At 35.6% G+C, this 5,056-nt stretch overlaps 1 long non-coding RNA gene across 1 annotated transcript; it reads left to right on the forward strand.

Moving 5' to 3' along the window:
* Positions 1-216: 216 nt before the first annotated feature.
* Positions 217-868, forward strand: LOC145157016 (uncharacterized). The gene is made up of 2 exons (XR_013737044.1): positions 217-292; positions 363-868. It is a non-coding gene; the product is annotated as an uncharacterized LOC145157016 (long non-coding RNA).
* Positions 869-5,056: the final 4,188 nt, after the last annotated feature.

The following is a 5,056-nucleotide window of genomic DNA, read 5'->3' on the forward strand; positions in this document are numbered from 1 at the left end:
TATATATATATATATATATATATATATATATATATATATATATATTAGTGTAAAAATATTATCTCAAAGTTAATGTCAATAACATAACCATTTTAAACATATAATTTTCAATATTTTAACAATATATTTTTAATCTTCGATGCGCAACGCGCGGGAATTCGTCTAGTTATTATATATAAACACCCTGTTTTTCTGGTGCCTCCAAAATCAAATTCACACGCTTCTATTAACGCCACGTAACCCACTCACAAATTGACGGAACTTATCATTACGTCGATTCAATTCTTCTCAGGTTTGCTTCTCCTTCAATGCCTCCTTTCTGCACATCGACCTATCGACTAATTATTCATCTCTTCCAACAGCACGTCCGACTACATCCCCAACAAGAAACCATAAGTCCCTGAGTAAACACTCAGCGTGACAGCCGATGAGATGATTTTGGCGAAATACAAATGTCTCCTTGTTAAAGACAAAAGGGATTAAGGTCAATAGACACTTTTTTTGTACCGCTTCCAGAAAAACAATGTATCCAACAGATAAGACTTCTAATACGCTTCTTGAAGACAAAAAGGGTATACATAAACTGTAATCGCTATAAGACCGGTATTCCTTACTGATTTCACTGGGTGATTTGTGAATTTGCTTGTGGATAGTTCTTCAATATGTTTCTCAAAATCCACCGACATCCCTATCGATGTAAAATTAACTTCACGATAACGATTAATTTAGATTTTTGGGATTTTCAAAGAAAATAACCGTATTCACTTTCCTGGTTGATTCCTATACCTCTGTAAGTTATTTTTCTCTTATCAAGATTCTTGAAACCCACTTTCTTCTATTGGTAAGTTTGAATTATTTTGATTTTTAATGATTCTGACGATCTCAAGATATGTCTATCATCTTTCGGTATTAGTAAGGAGATTAATGTCTCATGCTTATTGAATGTTACCCTCATGCTTCAATTCTAATCTACTCGCTTGCCTCTTTCACCTTCTTGAATGTATGGGTTATGTTGTTTGATACCATCAATACTTGGAGTTATGTTTACATTCATCTTTATGCTATTGTTGTTATTTGAAAATTTACTAATTAGGTTTTGGCAGTTGTTATTTGAAAATTTACTAATTAGGTTTTGGCAGTGTGGTTTATAGATAATCAAGTTTATCTTAGTCGTATGACTATTTTTTCAACACCTTTGTCGAGTACCCCATTTGCTAAATTGTGTATTGTTTTTGCCTTTTGGGTGATTGAAATTAGCAAGTGGTCAAGGTAAAGTATGTACTAGACAAAAGGAAAGGACTTATCAAGGTAAGCCTGCCAGGTTGTTTCCTATGTGCAAAAAGCAATAGGTGTCAATGCCATGTTTGGCATGCTATTGCCTAAGAGTGATGTCAATGGGATAAAAGATGCAATTTTTCCCACACAAAAAATGGAGACAGATTCACTGTTCAAAAGACATAATGCCATTCTTATCTCCATCATAAAAAATACCCCAAAAAAACTTTGGCAATACTGTGAAACAAATGTAGTAAGAACATTTCCGATGATCCAAGTCTTTATTATCTTGTGAAGAACTCAAAATTTGCTGCTTCATTGTCATAAATGTGTATATTACATAGCTATCTTTGTTAGATTAAATTCAATAATGTGCATTCAATGGATATCAACAAGAAACTAAATGATTATATGTAAGACGTAATTTTTTCCAAGTTCAAAATTTAATCGATTTGACCCTTAAAGCCGAACTTTTCCTTCTTATGACTTTTGAACTTCAAAATTGTTTTCGTTTCGATTCATAAGATGGTATCTTCATATCTTGATCTCTTATGGATATCATTTAAATATTCCAAGGAAAAACAAGCAATACTTTGACTTTTTAGGTCAAACCTATTTCTTTTAAAATGTGGAAAACAGTATATATTTATTACGTCTTAACAAAAATGTTTTTCTGTCCTGTTTCTGTTTAGGAGAATAGTTAAGTTCTCTAAAAAATAACTGAAATTTGTAAAGTCCTGTTAGTAATTTCGAAGATGAAATGTAGTTCATTGACTTCCATAGTCAAAATTTCTATTATTATGCATTCATGAACCCCAGGTTTGTGTTTTTCGACTGTTATGATATCTTTGCAAGAAATAATCAAATTAAAGATACCCTTTAAATACTTTGTTGCCAAATTCAAATATAGGGCACGCTCATCCAAAAAATTGGAAAAATGTGTTAGTAGTGCCTACCTCACTAAAGTGATTAACTTAATGATTTAAACTTTTCTTGCAAACGTTAAAAGGTCCTGTAGTGACTATAGAAATAGAAATTATCCATTTGACCCTAAAAGTGAAATTTTGTTTGTACTTATACTTGTTTATTGATTATAAAATATAAACTCTATTTCCATCTACTTGGTAAACTAATCACAAGCTTGAAATAGGAAGGTTATGTAAGTGACGCCGAAAATGTATTGTACCACCAACCGATCAAGCAACTCATTTTGAGAAAGCATGTATCCATTACTCTGTCAATTATTTTTAAATGTTTGTATGAGTTGTTTTCACAATTACGTATCATGACTTCATAAAATTTTCTTTTAATACAAAGATGAAATAGAAATAAATGAAAGTGTAATACTATAAGACATAAATACATTAAAGTACTTCGATGTTTTTTTATATTTAGACTAACCGTGGCTCGTGCTTAGCACGGGTCATAGACTTTACTAATATATATATATATATATATATATATATATATATATATATATATATATATATATATATATATATAAAAGGCCATATGTCATTTCCAAGGACCAACTTATATTATGCGCTATAAGCTTGAATTCTTTGTGCATGTAATACTCAATTTCTTTATATAATATAACCACACATGTACAAGTACAACCAACTAATAATAGGAGTATATAAGTGACAATGGAGCGAGTTTTAACCCTGATTCGATCCAAACCCTTAACAATTATATGCGTTTGGAGCATAGTTTTTGATCCGTTTACCCGTTAACGGCCCGTACCCGCTAACCCTTTTATTAAAAGGGTCGGGTATGGATCATCACCGACCCGATCCGTTTATAACCCGCCCCATATAAATTTTAGAATTATACATTTATATTTTATATTTCCTAAAGTTTACATTAAATTCCAATCGGAAGTCCAAAAAAAAAGGCCAAAGACTAAACTGTTTTTACATAGGACTCGACGACTCAACTTCTAGACTTCCAATCTTCTCCCAAGAGTCATGATTTCATTTCATTTATATTTCATCATGTAATCACCAATTTCATTTATAAATAAATAAGGTCCTTTATCAACCGGAAGAAAGTTTGTAATTGCTATTCTCTATCAATGCTATCGACGGTCAAAAACCAATCGGAAGTAACTAAAATAATGATTTTAATTCCAATAGAAAGTCCTTGAGTACATAATGTGTTTTCTAAATCATCACTTAGTTTTATTTAATAAATGTGATTTTATTATTTAAGTAAACTGTGTTTGATTATTCAAAAAACCTACGGGTTACGGGGCGGGTTTGGATATCTGCTGATTCGGTAGATAAGGGTATGTGTTTGATTATTCAAAACCCTGCGGGTTACGGAGCGGGTTTGGATCGGATTTTGAAATTTGTTAAAAGGGTTTGGATCAAGGTGGATTCGCTCCAAACCCGCCCCATTGCCAGGTCTAACTGTCACTCTCGATTCCCATCTTCTCACACACACTCACACAAATGAACATCAATTTGCACATGTACCAAATCTTGAATCAAATTGTACATAGTACTTACAATCTTCTATAGATCGCATTAGTACCTAAAATTCATCCAAAGATCAACAAAAATCTACCTAACCTAATATCATTTCAAGTTGTTGCATCAGTCACATTTACCTTCAACCCCACTCTACCCTCGATCTAACACTCCACTTCATCTCTTTAAACCCAAAATCAAGAACCAAAAACAAAAAAAAGAGATACCCTACAACCCCTTTCCCGTGAACAGAAAAACAAAACCCCTTACCTGTTATTGATGGGAACTGCCACCGTTGCCCTAACGATTTCCGACCAGCCATCGTCACCTCTCGCACATCTCCCCTTCTCCGGTCGAGCAAAACCCCACCAAAGCCCCCACCTGCTGCCCTATTTCCACCATCGACGACCAGTAGGCCCCTCGCATCCCTCTTGGTTGTCTCTTTCTTTCGCCGATTTCACAGCAGGTCCAAACCACCCTGCCGTCGCTGACTGCTTTTCCCCATCGGACCCTTCCCTCCTTCGCATCTCAAAGCCAGACGAGGACGAAAGCAGCCTCGCTGCTTCTCCGAATCTTCTTTTTTCGCCTGGTCAAACCCCGGAGATGAACCTTCTCGCGATCGATCGACGAAGTCGCGCCTGCGAGCCTTCGTGTTTTCCCCTCTCGCCGATTTCACAGCAGGTCCAAACCACCCTGCCGTCGCTGACTGCTTTGCACCGTCGGACCCTTCCCTCCTTCGCATCTCAAAGCCAGACGAGGACGAAAGCAGCCTCGCTGCTTCTCCGAATCTTCTTTCTTCGCCTGGTCAAACCCCGGAGATGAACGTTCTCGCGATCGATCGAGGAAATCGCGCCTGCGAGCCTTCGTGTTTTACCCTCTCGCTGTGTTCGTCCATTGCTTTGTTCCCGTTCCTTCTCCATTACCCCTTGGGTCTGAAGAAGACGACGCCCCTTCCCGTTGTTGGAGCCCTTTTGATCGACTGAAACAAGACTTCGACCTAAAAAAAAACGTGTTTTTGATTTTGACCATCTCAAAAGTCAAAGAGACTCAAACTTGAAAGTAAAATGAACAAAATGAACCCTTATTTGACAAAGCATTAAGAAATCAATCCCAAACCCTAAATATTGGACCCATTTATTCAGAAAAAGCCCCTCCTGGGTTATTTTTAGCAAAACAGATCCCAATATTCAAACATTAATCCCATTTGAACAAATATAGTCCCTCCTTTTATTTATTTTAACCAAAGCAGTCCTATTTTGGTTAATTAAATTACGCAAGAGCCCCTAATAGTTTAAATTTGTTACGAA

Source organism: Lactuca virosa, chromosome 2 (genome assembly GCF_052849685.1).
Source record: "Lactuca virosa cultivar CGN04683 chromosome 2, Lactuca_virosa_CGN04683_v6, whole genome shotgun sequence".
Classification (NCBI taxonomy): domain Eukaryota; kingdom Viridiplantae; phylum Streptophyta; class Magnoliopsida; order Asterales; family Asteraceae; genus Lactuca; species Lactuca virosa.